At 43.1% G+C, this 15453-nt stretch overlaps 1 protein-coding gene across 3 annotated transcripts in view; it reads right to left on the bottom strand.

Moving 5' to 3' along the window:
* The window catches only part of PHC2 (polyhomeotic homolog 2), a 123742-nt gene extending 108505 nt beyond the window's left edge, over positions 1-15237 (bottom strand). Inside the window, exon 1 of one of the 3 annotated variants that reach the window (XM_018058114.1) lies at positions 15165-15237. The gene's annotated coding sequence lies outside the window, so the exon portion shown is untranslated. Of the gene's footprint in view, positions 1-14328; positions 14707-15164 lie in introns of those variants that run through there. The other 2 variants (XM_018058119.1, XM_018058118.1) reach the window with 2 other exon arrangements.

Raw genomic sequence — 15453 nt, forward strand, 5'->3', positions numbered from 1 at the left:
AAATTCCTGGGCGTGACAAGAGTGTTTCAGCTTACGGACTCCTCTGAAGGTTATCTAGCCTGCCTGTATAGGTTCGTCCGGCCACATGTGATTGTTTACAGCCTCCCAACCTGAGAGGCACGAGATGTTTTAGACTTACTAAAGGCAAATTCTTTTGGGGAGCTGGAAATTATTAGCATAGTGGGTTGGTTAGGAATTATATTGGCAAAGGGTTTTTCATTTGTTGTGTCAATAATTGCTGCTAATACCCTACTCTGGGTGGGACAAGGATGTCTCAGGTCAAACCTCTCTGCTGACAGACTAGCTTGTGTGACAGGATTATCCATACTCCTGCCACATGATTGTTTACTACCTCTTAACCATAAACAGCACAGAGAGTTTTGGAGTATTTTGAGAGTCTTAATTAGCATAGGGCTTTTTCTTCTTGTTGAGTCAATGATTGCCGCCAGGCCTCCATATCCTTAGGCACCTGGGAATATATTAATCAATGTATTTGGACTATAGAAAAGGATATATAGTAGTTTTTGATGTTAGCAATACTAGACTTTTTGAGTTAATGGATTTTCTCTTTTGTAATAGATCACTGTACTTTGTTATAAATCACTGTGTCCTTGCTATGTAAAAATGTAACTTTATCATACCTTAAGACTAAATAGATCTTAAGGGGAACATTGGTGAAAGGATTTTCATTTGTTGGGCTGATGTTTGCTGCTAAATCTCCATGTTTCCTACCCTTATAATGAATATAACTAGCGTATAGGAAGAAATAAGTATTAACCTTTAAGCATATAGGAGAAATAAGTATTAATCTTTAAGACTAATCTGTCAACCTTGGGTTAAATAAATTCCTTTCTTGATTGGAACTCACTACATCCTCACCCTATAGGAATGTAACTTTATTTGGAGGGTGGTGCCTGGTTTAAGAAAAAACACCCTTGGAAAAAATAAGTTTTTTGGTTATCAGGAGGAAAGGATCATAAAATCCCTAAGAACTTTTTATGTGAAGCACCTGATTTTGATAAAGGTCAGGACTGCTGACCCTCCCCCCCACCGTGACTCTGTATTTATCCCTATGTGTAACAAAAGGTATATAAGCAAACCCCAAAATAAAGAAATCGGATCAGTTTCCAGAAAGACTGATTCCCCCATGTCGCTTCTTTCTTGCTCCCGTTTTTCTGGCTGAATTCCCATCTGGAGCATGGATGCTGTTCCACGTAATCCAAGTTATTCAGCCTCTTTTTCTCCACTAATCTTCCTACTACACTATCCATTTCTAATCTCTCTATATCTGTGATTAAATATGTATTTTTCCAAAGACGCCGACTCCGTCCCCACCTTCGAATCACCCTGGATCCACCGGGTCTGGACCCCGGCACTGCATGACCAAATCAATATCAGGCAAAGTAGGCTTCAAAACAAGAAATATTACCCGGAGAAAAAGAAGATCATTTCAGAGTGATAAAGGGGTCAAACTCATCATGAAGGCTTATAATCCTAAATGTGCACTCAGTATCAGAATACCAGAACACATAAAAGTTATAATTGATAGAACCAAAAAGAGAAAAAAACTCACAGTTACAAAAATTTGAATACTCTTATCTTAGTAACTGATAAAACAAGTGGACAGAAAAATTTATAAAGGTATAAAAGTCTGGAACAACATTACCAGTCTAATTTAGTTAGACCACTACACTCAATGACAACAGAATACACATATTCTGGATCATAAAATAAGTCTCAATAAATCTGAAAGAATCAAAATCATACAAGGTCCATTTTCTGAGCATAACAGAATTATATTTGAAATCAATAATAGAAAGATATTGAGAAAATCCCTCATATTTGGAAACAAAACAACATACTTCAAAGTAACCCATGGATCAAAGAAGAAATCAAAAGGGAAATTAGAAAATATTTTGAACCAAATGAAATGAAAAACATTACATATCAAAATTTATAGACTATAACTTGGAGGAAATTTTGTAGCATTAAACATATATATCAGAAAAGAAGAAACATCTAAAATTATTAATCTCAGCTTCTACCTTAAGTAGACTGGAAATCAGTGAAATTGAAAGCAGAAAAACTACAGAGAAAAGTCAACAAAATGAAAAGCTAGCTTTGAAAAGATTAATAAAATTTGATCAGCCTCTAGTCAGCCTGATGAGAAAAATAAAAGAGAGGAGGCATAGATGATCAGTAATAGGAATGAAAGATTTGGCAGACATTATAAGGATAATAAGGGAATAGGAGCAATTTTGTGCCAACAAAGTAAACAGCTTAGGTGAAATAGACAAATTCCTTGGAAGGCACACTCAAGAAAAAACAGATAACCTGAATAGCCCTTTATTCATTAAAGAGCCTGAATCCTTGGTTTAAAACCATTTCACAAAGCAAACTCCAGGCCCAGATGGTTTTACTGGTGAATTCTACTAAAGATTCAAAAAAGAAATACTACCAATAATATATAAACTCTTCCAGGGAATAGTGTGAAGAACTTCACTTTTGGAATCAGGCCTGAGTTTGAGGCCTGAGTTTCTGTCTCCATTATATATTAGTAATATTATAGTGGGCAAATCATTTCACTCCTTAAAGCTAGTCTCTTCATCCATAAAGCGGGAGTAATAAGAAGAGTATTTGCCTTGCACAGTTGTTGTAAGAATTAAATAAGAACTCACATAATGTCCCAGCATGGAGATGAGCACATATATTAGGTACTTGATAAACTGTAATCACGATTTATTTTTATGTAACAAATACTATTCTCATAAAACTCTTTCACTCTATTATAACTAGAAATATTGTCTCATCTTCATTTATTAATTTTCAGGGATAGAGGAGTTTTTCCTTAGTCGCTCAGTTGCGTCCAACTCTTTGCGACCCCATGAATTGCAGCACGCCAGGCCTCCCTGTCCATCACCAACTCCTGGAGTTCACTCAAACTCACATCCATCGAGTCGGTGATGCCATCCAGCCATCTCATCCTCTGTCATCCCCTTTTCCTCCTGCCCCTAATCCCTCCAAGCATCAGAGTCTTTTCCAATGAGCCAACTCTTCACATGAGGTGGCCAAAGTACTGGAGTTTCAGCTTTAGCATCATTCCTTCCAAAGGAATCCCAGGGTTGATCTCCTTCAGAATGGACTGGTTGGATCTCCTTGCAGTCCAAGGGACCCTCAAGAGTCTTCTCCAACACCACAGTTCAAAAGCATCAATTCTTCAGTGCTCAGCCTTCTTCACAGTCCAACTCTCACATCCATACATGGCCACAGGAAAAACCATAGCCTTGACTAGACGGACCTTTGTTGGCAAAGTAATGTCTCTGCTTTTCAATACGCTATAACTTTCCTTCCAAGGAGTGTCTTTTAATTTCATGGCTGCAATCACCATCTGCAGTGATTTTGGAGCCCCAAAAAATAAAGTCTGACACTGTTTCCACTGTTTCCCCATCTATTTCCCATGAAGTGATGGGACCAGATGCCATGATCTTCGTTTTCTGTATGCTGAGCTTTAAGCCAACTTTTTCACTCTCCTCTTTCATTTTCATCAAGAGGCTTTTTAGTTCCTCTTCACTTTCTGCCATAAGGGTGGTGTCATCTGCATATCTGAGGTTATTGATATTTCTCCCAGCAAAAGGCCTTACCACCGCATAAAAAAAGCAAAGACAATAATGCAATCTGCAATTCTGATATGCATATCTTTGGGGAAACAAGAAAAGAAGAGTAAAGAAAGTAAGGATTTCATAAGCCAGGAAAGGACAAGAAGTAGGGCCCAAAGAGTCAAGTGTGTGACTGAGAGTGCTAACATACAGCACTGGAGATTTGGGGGAAATGAGAGAAAATTAAGGATTTAAACAGCTAAGTCTAAAAAGGGGATACAATCTATTCATTTTCTATAGGAATTCGTGAAATGGTTGGCATCTTGCACTCTGGAGAGATGAAGGTGGAGAGGTGGGAGTTATGATGGGGACAGTGTAGTGAGTCACGAAGAGCACAGACAAGACAAACACACACCAGATGCCTTTACACCCAGACACCAGCACTGGGACTGAAGTGAAGTAGCGAATAGACCAGGAAAGCTCCAAACTCAGGAAAGCTTGGGTTCAGGGCAAACAAAGCTCCGCAAGCAACTCCAAGACACAGACGGTTGTCGCCTCACATCCCCAGCAGTTAGCCCAGCGCCCTGCATGACGCCAGTAAATCCGGGTTGAAGGAACAGATGTGAATATAAATATTTGATAGTAAAACTACTGGCAGTAGAGAAGCTGAGCTGGAGCAGAATTCCTCTTTATCCCAGGGTTCTGCCTCCTGTCTCCCTACTATCCAAACCAGCCTCCACAGTGGGGGTGTGATCCTTTGAAAAGAAGAATCTGATCACGTTTCTTCTAAAGTGTTTCAACAGCTCCCTGTGGCCTTCAGCACGAAGTCCAAATTCCTTGGCCTGAAAACCAGCCTTCTGTGTTTGATGCTGGCCTACTTTTCAGTTTTGTTTCTGTCCCTGCCCAACATATGTCATGCTCCCATCACATAGGACTACTGAAATCCCCCACATGTACTACAGTCTCACATGTACACCCCACCTTTGCACATGCCGCTCTCCTGAGGTGCTCTCTCTGCCTGAGGCACTCCTCATTTCAAACGTCTCTTCCTCCAGATGGTAATACTTCTAAATTAGATCTCTCCTCTAACCTTTCAAAAAATGAAAGTGAAAGTTGCCCAGTCATGTCTGACTCTTTGCAACCTGGTGGACTATACAGTCCAAGGAATTTTCTCCAGGCCAGAATACTAGAGTGGGTTGCCATTCCCTTCTTCAGGGAATTTTCCCAACCCAGGGATTGAACCCAGGTCTCCCACATTGCAGGCAGATTCTTTACCTGCTGAGCCACAAGGGAAGCCCAAGAATACTGGAGTGGGTAGCCTATCCCTTCTCCAGGGGATCTTCCCAACCTAGAAATTGAACCAGGGTCTCCTGCATTGCAGGCGGATTCTTTACCAACTGAGCTATCAGGGATACCTTGTCTATACTTCTATTAGAGCACTAAGTACAATACCATAATTGATGTTTCCATGTCTCTCTTCCTTCATAAACTTGCAGACTGCCAGGACTGGGTTCGAGTCATCTTTGCATCCTTAGCTACTAGTATGGGGGTATGGAAGCTTCAAAAATGTTTTTTGAACAACAAAAAAGAAAAGAACAGATTTTTAAAGTCCAAAAGTAGAAACAAAGCTTAAATACTTGGGTGAGCAAGATGTAGCAGTGCTACTAAGAGACACTTGAAAGTGAAAGCCACTCTGTTGTGCCCAACTCTCGGTGACCCCATGGAATTCTCCAGGCCAGAATACTGGAGTGGGTAGCCGCTCCCTTCTCCAGGGGATCTTCCCAACCCAGGGATCGAACCCAGGTCTCCTGAACTGCAGAAGGATTCTTTACCAGCTGAGCCACCAGGGAAGCCCAAGAGACACTTAGGGATGCACAAGTCCCTCCCTATAATTAGAAGGTTGTGCCACGGATGGTGGCTACAGTGCTCCCCTCCAATTGTCTCTTGTTACTGATCAGAGACAGAATTTGGGGCTGGATATACTGGAGGGCTGGCCCAGTATGGTACTTCTTATCTTATATTTTCCCCAACCATTTCTCACACTCATTTTGCCTTTGAGAAAGCAATTTCATTTTCGTACGCTTTAGTGTCACCATTTCAAAATGTTCCAAAAGCCAAGTTCCTCTGTTATGCTCTCATTTTGTCTCTGACTGAATAGTAAGGGAAATTTCAGCATTAAATTAAGGATGAAAATATTCTGAGCCCAAACTTAATGTACCACTTTAGGGAAGTTATCCTACTCCTCTCCATTGCAACAGTCTCCTCCTTAAAATGCAATTGACCCTATATCCAGGAGGTCACAGGAAATAGTAAAGGTGTTCCTGTGCACCTTACAGGTATTAACCCATTTAACTCTACAATCCTTTGAGGCAGGTACTATTATTATCCCCATTATGCACTAGAAGATGGAGCACAGAGAGGGTGAAGACTTGAAGAGGGCTGCGAAGGTGGCGCTAGTGGTAAAGAACCCGCCGGCCAGTGCAGGAGACAGGAGACACACGTTCGATCCCTGGGTCGGGAAGATCCCCTGGAGAAGCAAATGGCAACCACTCCAGTATTCTTGCCTGGAGAATTCCACAGGCAGAGGAACCTGGCGGGCTGGAGTCCATGGGGTCGCAAAGAGTCAGACACAACCGCGTGACTAACACTTTCACTTTTCAGAGGATACAATTGCATTTATGCTTTTTCTACAAAAACATAATTTTACTTTCTTAAAAAAAGCATTAAGTATGTAAGTCCATATCACCCTCCCCTCAAAAGATTAATTTAGACAAAATTTAAGGAACATCCACTATGTGCAGTAGAGTATCATCAAATTACTATCAATCTCTTATAAGCATATTTCCTGCTGAATAAATATCTGTGAATAAATGAAAACTCTTTCACACGGATTCAGAGAAGCGCTGCATTTCCAGATGTTTCTTCAGAAGGAATGGGTGCCTTATAATAGTCATGTTTCCCCTGGAGAAAATATCCATTCCCACTTCAAGAAGGACAACTCAACTCCTCAAGTCTCTGAAAAGCCTACAGCCACCTTTCTCTGTATCCACGGTTTGTTGGTTTCTTCCCCCATCAGAAGGAGAACACAGGAAGATCAGGTTACACTGGTGTCTTGGGCCTGTATAAATTCCTGGGAGGTTCTCTCTTCTGTTAGGAAAAGTTTCCCTGGCAACCATATTTACACACTCAATTCCCTCCCCTCCTCTGATTCGCTGGTTGGTATAAAAATTAATTTGCATTGAATCGCTGAAGCTTACAAGTTAATCAGTTTAACAGACTCACAGAATGTTAGAATTTGGTTTCTAGTCAGAGCTCGCTTCTTTCGGGGACTGTCCCCTTTCTTTTGAAATCTGAATTGCAATTCTGTTCAGTTCAAATATTTTAAAACACATCAAATATGTATGCTGGATATTTCTGGCTATAGGTAAAGAAAAGAAAATTCTCCTAATGGCATCTGGTCAATATTATTAGTTAAGGAAGATTAAGAGAGGAGGATGTACTTTACTTCTAAATTAAGCAAGATCAGCTGTGATAAAGAGTTAGAAGAGATGAGTCAAGGACCAAGACAAAAATGTCTGGGCCCTGTGAAATGATGAAGTCAGGCCTAAGATTCTGGGTGATCAGAGCTCAGGACCAGGGTAAAGGAATGTGATATGAATATTAAGAATAAAGTGTCCCTAATTCAATCACCAAGTATTTATTAAACATCTAACAGTGCTTGGTGCTGGGAATATAGCAGTGGATAAGCCAGACCCAGGTCTTGCTTTCATAAAGTTTATAGTCGAATATTTCAATAGTGAACCAGCATTGGCTTTGGTGTTGAACCAAGTATCTTTGGGCTAGGGGCTCATTATATGATTTCCTACCAGGGCCAGAATTAGTTTCAGGATGGAGCAGGAACTTCCAGACAGAAACAAGCTCAAAAAGTCCTCTTTGGAGAAGGTGAGTTGACAAGTCAAATCTTTGACATATACAGTGATTTTTTTATATCTTCAACAACAATGACATCTGAGCTTCTAGACAAGAGAGATGAAGAAGAACGTATTTATCACAGGGCACAAAGTTAGGGACTTTGTAGTATACATACTAAAGAAGAGAGTGTACATAAAAAATGAAATAAATAAAAAGCATATAAAGGTGTCAGCCATTCTTAAGTATACTCAGCAAGCATTTATTGAGCATCCTCTATGTTCAAGAGTTTTAGGAACTGAAGCTATAGGTATGAAAAAGACAGGGTGCCTAGCAATTATAACAATGTTTTAAGTGCTACTAATAAGATGTTACAAACAGGTCTAGGTTTGTCTGACAAACCTAGACAGCATATTAAAAAGCAGAGACATTACTTTGCCAACAAAGGTCCGTATAGTCAAAGCTATGGTTCTTCCATACTCATGTGTAGATGTGGGAGTTAGGCCATAAAGAAGGCTGAGTGCCAAAGAATTGATGCTTTTGAACTGTGGTGTTGGAGAAGACTCTTGAGAGTCCCTCGGACTGCAAGGAGATCAAACTAGTCAATCCTACGGGAAATCAACCCTGAATATTCATTGGAAGGACTGATGCTAAAGCTGAAGCCCCAATACTTTGGCCACCTGATGGGAAGAGCCAACTCATTAGAAAAGACCCTGATGCTGGGAAAGATTGAAGGCAGGAGAAGGGGATGACAGAGGACAAGATGACTGGATGGCATCACCAACTTGATGGACATGAGTTTCAGCAAGCTCCCGGAGATGGGAAGGACAGGGAAGCCTGGCGTATGCCTGGCAGACCCTGTGTGCTCTGGGGTCTCAAACAGTCAGACATGACTGAGGGATTGAACAACAGCAGCAGAAAGGAAGATCAGAGAGCAAGGATACAACTCATTAAAAGCAGATTGGGAAGTGCTTCTGAGATGTAATACCTTGATCTTAAAGACAGAAAAGGTTGTTGTTTTAGGCTGATACATCCGGGAATAATTGTTTAAGCAACAGACATTTACTGCAGTGCCTTATGGAGACTTTGTGAGCCACACAAGCAGGAGACCGTGGAGAACACCGGGCCACCTAGACTCTTTCCTGACGCACACTATAGCCCACACTCTAAATCTCTTCATGTTTTTAATTTCACAGATTCTTGGGCTCATGATGGGAGTGGAGTGAAAGGAAGTAGCTTGTTCTGGAATGGGAATGATGTTGGTGATAGGGAAAGCGACACAACGGCAAAAGCCTGCCTGAGATCCTTCACAAAGGAACCTATGTTGGCTGGTGCTAGGACTTGGTCAAGCGGTCAGCTAGTATCAAGTGGTGTCAGGATTTGGTCAGTACCTGGTCAAATGATTACTCAGAGAGATTGGGAGTGGGAGGAGCCTGAGAATGAGTAAATGTTGTTTTCTAGAGAGCAATAACCATGAACCCAGAAAAACTTCACTTGTTGTCAGTTTCAAGTAGTGATTATAAAGTCTAAGATAAGAGACAATACCAAAACTTAAGTGTTTCTGGTTTTCATGATCCATACAGGTAGATGAAGGAGTAGAGTGGGCAAAAAAGCCAAGAAAGGGATAGTAACGTTCATGATAAATGTGGGGAACAGGGCCACATGTTTCAAACCTGCTGGGTAGTCCCCAATGGCACCAGTCTGGTTAAGAAGTTATCAGATAAGGGCAAATACCTGTTCAACCCCAATTTTTGTTTCAGTAGGCTATGAAATGGTCTTCCCAGCTTCCTAGAAGTTGGGAACATCTCACTAAACAAGAAATAGAAATTAACTATTTCTTACTTAAATTGGGAGTAACAACAGGATCAGGACAGTAACTCGATCCAATCATACTCTCATGATATGATGAATGAGGTTCCAGAAGCCATTCTGGGTAAATAATTCCTTGCCTCTTTTTTCTTTTCATACCAGATATCTATTAATACTTGAATTTCAAAATAGCCCCCTTGTGCCCTTTATATCAGGAGTCAAAATGAAAAGACAGGAAAATGTGATGGTGTACCATGATACAGCAAGGACTTCAGGTTATGCAACCAAAAGGAATTATCAGGACAAAATGCTTTCATAGCTTTAGGAGGGAGTATTGATACCTTTGGGTAGAACCACTTTCATATCAGTGCAAAATAAAAGGGCAAGTCTCCTTGATAAAAATTATCAAGAATTTCAAGAGAGCAACAACAGAGCATTCAATTGAGTGTGGGGTCTGTATAAACTCAGGGCCCTGAGAGACTGCACAGGTCACACACCCATAAAGCTAGCCTGGCCTTCAGGGACGGTACAGTATGGTCCTTTTGTAGAGCTTGAGAGTCAAAGCTGGGTCCACATCCCATCTTTGCCCTTCATTAATTACGCGATCCAGCAATTCACTTGGCCTCTCCATGCTTCTAGTAGGTTGTATGGTTGCAGTCCAGTACTGTGAGGATTAAATGGGATAATGAATAGAATGTATACAAGGTGCTTAACACAGGCAAGCACTCAATAAATGGTAGCTATCTATTATTGTTCAATGAAATGTACAGATAATTCTCAAAGCAGTAAGTTTAAGAAATGAATTGCTGAACTGCTGTTAAGGATATCAAAGAATGAAAATGATATTTCAGGACAACTAAAATAATGAAGTAGACAGAAAAGAGCTAATCTCTTCCCTATTTATCTTTTTCCTTTTACTGTCAAACATGCAGAAGGTAAATACATGCTGTCTCCATTTCTTACCCACATGTCATGCCCTCATCCTCTTTAATCTGGTATTTAATAGCCCTATGGCTATCCTCCACAAAATTGAGGTTATTTTTTTAAAGTTACTAATGACTCCTGTTCACTAAATAGAATGGACATTTCCCACTTTTTATTTAAAATTTCATACTGCTGATCAATCCCTTCAGCTTGAAACCCTCTCTTTGCTTCACTTCTACAATAATATACCCTCATGGCCAACAGCATGTCGGATAGGTATCTATCAGGTACCTAAATAAATGGCCATGAAGAGGATGCATTTGTGGGGTGAATAAATTAGATGATTCTCTTGTTTCTGTGATATTCCTTATTTTCCACCATACTGATCCCATTTCTTCTTACCTCCTTGAATGCAGGCAATCTCCATGCTTAGCCTTGGTCCTCTACACCTTTATTTCTATGCTGTCAGACCACTAAGAATCAAGCGGGAACTACACTAATCACATGGCTTTAATTATCACCTACGTATAAGACTCCCTGACTTCTCTCTTTTGAACACTAGTGCCTCCCCCACCAGCTTCCAAATAATTAGGGGATGCACCCGCTTATAAATTCCAGTATCACCTCAAGATATCTAGCACTTAGCTTTTCCTCTTGTCCCCCAAACTGACTTTTCTTTCCATCTGTCTTATTTCTGTTGATCTTGTCACTCAAGTTCAAGGCTATATTTGATTCTTCCTTCCTTCTTGTTCTCCATATCTATCAGTAAGAGTACTGTTCATGCTTCCTTTATAACAGTGGTCTCCAACCTTTTTGGCATCAGGGACCAGTTTCATGAAAGATAGTTTTTCCATGGACCAGGGCTGGTCGGGGGATGGTTTCAGGATGATTTTCATAAGGAACACACAACCTTGATCCCTCACATGCTAAGTTCACAGATGGGTTCAAGCTCCTATGAGAATCTAATGCCACTACTGATCTGACAGGAGGCAGAGTTCAGGCGGTAATGTGAATGATTGGGGAGTGGCTGTAAACACAGATGAAGCTTCTTTCCCTTACCTGCTGCTCACTGCCTGCTGTGCAGCTGACCTAATAGACCACAGCCCAGGGACTCGGGACCCTTGCTTTATAACACTTATTGAACATACCTCTTTCTATTTTCACTGCCATCATCCTAATTCCTTCTCCCCTCACATTTAAATGATTTAAATAACCAGCTAATTGGTTGTACAGTTCTCTTTCTACCCCTTCTAAAGTTTATTCTATACACTGTTGTTGAGAATCTTCTTAACATACTACTTTTATAACCCCCATTTCCTTAACCAAACATCTTCAGACTTTCCATCATACAGGATAAAGCCCTAACACCTTAGTTTGGCATTCAATGCCTGTTAAAATCCAGTTTCAGACAGAAAACAACAAAATACTGTAAAGCAATTATTCTTTAATTTAAAAAACATCCAGCTTCAATCAACACTTCCAATCTTACAACTTCTATAGTTAAATCTTCTGATTTTGCCACATTGGTCAGTTTTATCAGCTGACCCCTGGAAACGTTCCTCCATGCTCCAGTCCTGTGTTTTATGAACATATCTTCTCCTGTCTAGAAATCCCTCCCACTTTCCTTCTCTGTATATAACAAAACCCACTGTATCTCTGAAAAAAAGCCTTCCTTGATAATCATAGTCCACAATGATGTCTTTTTGCAATTCTGATAATATCATACGTTTAGTACCTTGAAAATTTACGGAAGTATGCTTTATACTGAATTCTCACAAGTTTATAAAGTAGGTGGCATTATTACACACAAATAAACAACGTCAAATAACATGCCCACGCCACACAGCAAGTAACTTCTAGAACTGGGATCCAAATCCTTGTTTAGCTGAAAATAACCCCTGGACTATACCACCTCTCTCATTTTCCTGTCTGCTCCAAAGCCCAAAGACAGCGCAGTATTTACACACAAGCAGGTGCTCAGTAAACATGCTGATTGAGAAGACTGCTTAAGTAGCACCTGTGATTCTCAGCACTTACAGAACTGTCAATCTCAGCAAAGCAAATTAAGCATATCAACCCAGTGTCATGTTCTTTATGAGGCTTAATCTGTAATTGAGTTCAAGAGGGGGATTTGCCAAAAATTCACCATGTTCCATTCTAAAAATAAATTTTGATTTCAGCAGAGCTAAAAGGCCCCTTCTCTGAGTCAAACATTAGGTGAGTTCTGGGGATGAGGTCTACTTGACCACCTCTGGGTACACCCTTCCTCTGTTTCCAAATGAGCAGGAAGTAAAAACAGGCCGGCTAAGCTGATGGCTTATGAGAGAAAAATGGACTATTTATGGTTCTAGAAGCAGAGGCTAAGGCAGCAGAACAGTATTTTCTCTGCTCTGGTAGCTAAGACCTCAGTAAAAGAAGCCTAATCAAAGTGAATCATGAGTGTAAACTGGATCAAAGAGGATACTGGTAAGATAATAGTAAAAAGAAGTAAGAACAGAAAGAAGGAAGTACTGGAAATATTCTACTGAAGAGACGGTGGTGTCCTTTTCTTCAGTTGCTTGAAGCTGTCAGATCCAACTCTGTTCTCCAGTGCTAGACCACTAACAGCAGGCTCTATCATCTCTGCATGACTTACGGTCTCAGTCCCAAACTGTTTGTTCTGACCCACATCACAGGCCAGCTCCTTCCAACTTCCCATGTGATTACTCACTTCCCAAGGTTTCACAAATCTGACCTCACAGACTGGATGTTCAGCGTGGCTTCCCTGGTTATGACCCATATTGCTCCCTTACTGTATAGTTTAGACTTGCCCTCCTGGGATGGTCTATGCCCAGTGTTCCAGTCCTCTACCTTGGAGCTATAGCAAGTGACTTCTTTCCCACCTTCATATGGTTGGACTGTTCTTGGAAAGATATGAGTGATAAAGACCAGGAGTGAAGCTCAAAAAAATGATGAGGGAAAAATGTGGGGGAGAAGATCAACAAGATGGAATCTATCACTGGAAACTGTGGTGGGAATTAGAAATTCTAGGTTACTTTGTCAAGAAAGGAAAAAGGCTATGGCTGCATTAAAGCCGTTGCCTAGAGATACCACACTCCTAAAGTATCTAGGACTTCCCTGGTGGCTCAGACAGTACAGCGTCTGCCTACAATATGGGAGACCCGGGTTCGATCCCTGGGTTGGGAAGATCCTCTAGAGAAGGAAATGGCAACCCACTCCAGTACGCTTGCCTGGAAAATCCCAAGGATGGAGAAGCCTGGTAGGCTACAGTCCATGGGGTCATAGAGTCGGACATGACTGAGCAACTAAACTAAACTAAAGCATCTATATTCACAGTTTCCTCTGCTTCGGCTGCTGTTTCTGTTCTTTCCAATCTTCCCTGCAAGGCAAACTCCTATTCATCCTTCAAGACCTTACTTAAACGTGTTCTTTTCTGAGAAGCCTTCCCAGATCGTCTCACACAGCTATCTGTTCCCTCCTCTGTGCTACTTTATGGACACATCTATTATGCTGTTACCACTTTAACTGGCAATTTTATTTCTGTCTCTCCTACTACTTCTCTGAGGACAAGGATTAATTATCTTATTCATCTTTGCATCCCCAAGACATAGCAGAGTGCCTGGCAAACAGCAAGAATTTGTTGTTGTGTGATAAAAGACATCAAGAGCAACATGAAAGTGAAATTTGCACTTCACTTGCAAAAATCAAATTGGCTCCTGGTACTTTTCATGTGTAATTGCACTTTCCCTTGATTCAGAGGAAAGGACTTTAGACTCAAAAAAAAATTCTATCGATATCACTGGTCATGTGCACTGGTGAGAGAAATAGCCGTCTTCCCCACCAGCCCCGCCAACCCCCACTTCCAAGAAGCTCCCAGAGCAAGCTTAGTATTAGTGGCACATGGCCCATCCTACCATTTCTATTGTAGTGAAAACTAAATTACACTGTAAGCCTAAAGCTGCCACCATTCTTAGTGAATTGGTGGTGGTGGGTAATTAAAAAAACACACTTCTCTAGCAGACCTAATAGAGGAGTGAGGGAGGAAGATAAATTTAATCCTGGCCTAATAAGAAATTTGTTAGAAACTCACGCAAACAGCCGCTTCCTCTGGACATGACAGACCCGATCCAGGTGTCCAGCAGTGACCTTTTCCCATGAGTGTCAGGTCATCACCCAGCACAGAAAACCAGGGCCCAGTGCCTTTCTTGGGCATCCCTCCTTCTGAAACCTGGCAAATCTTGGGGGGCCTGCTTTTCCTTTAGGGGATTGTCAGCTCCTCCCAGCACCGACAATCCCCAGGTCTCTTGGCTGGTGCCCCCCAAGCACCGCTCTTGCCTTCGTCCCACTGGGGCCCCAGCTTGACTCCGGGTCAAAAGTGCCGGCGGCTGGGCTGTCAGGCCGCGGCTGGGAGGGGGCGCCGAGGTCAGGCCCGACCCCCGGGTCTCCTCGCACTCCGCGGGACGCGCGGAGTAGACGCAGGCCGCGCAAGGCCACGGGCTAGTCAGGCGCGGGCCTCTGGGCGGTGGGGGTGGCGGGGTGGGGGACTCGGCGCCCCCACCCAGAGAAACCGCGCGAGTGCGGGTACTCCAGCCGGTTCCCCGCAGCCCCCCGCGAGTCGCGGCCCCAGAGCTGCCCCGCAGTCCTCGCCCGGCTGCGTCCCGATCCCGAGGGCGCGCGGCGGCCGGTCGATCCGCTCGCCCGGGTTGCTCGGCCCCCACGCGGGCCCCACGGCGCGGATCCCGGGTCAGGCCGCCGCCGCCTGCCTGCCGGTGCCCACGGCAATGCCCCGCCCAGAGCGGCCCGGCCCGGCCCGGCCTTGACAGCTGGGTGCCCAAAGGGTTAAGCCGGCAGCGCGGCGGTCGGAGTGCCCCGCGCGCTGCCAGTCCGCCGCGAGCCGGCCCCAGCGCGCACGCGCCCGCCCGTTACCTGCGGTCGCGTTCGCGCTCCTCCTCCACCTGGCTGCTCTCTCCCGGGGGCCGCCCCTCAGCCCGCCCCCTCGGCTCGGCGCCGCGCACCCTGCTGGCTACTCGGCCAAGGCCTGGGGAGGAGGGGCGTGGAGGCGATTACCATATATTAGCATACCAGTGTGCGTCACGTGGCCTCTCCAGCCAATTGGCACTGTGGAGAGGCGGGGATTGGGTTGAACACGCCTAGGTGCTGCTCCGGGCCTGAACCGGTGGCCATGGCAACGTCTGGGAGGGAGGGGGTGAAGGGG

Source organism: Capra hircus, chromosome 2 (assembly GCF_001704415.2).
Source record: "Capra hircus breed San Clemente chromosome 2, ASM170441v1, whole genome shotgun sequence".
NCBI classification, from domain to species: domain Eukaryota; kingdom Metazoa; phylum Chordata; class Mammalia; order Artiodactyla; family Bovidae; genus Capra; species Capra hircus.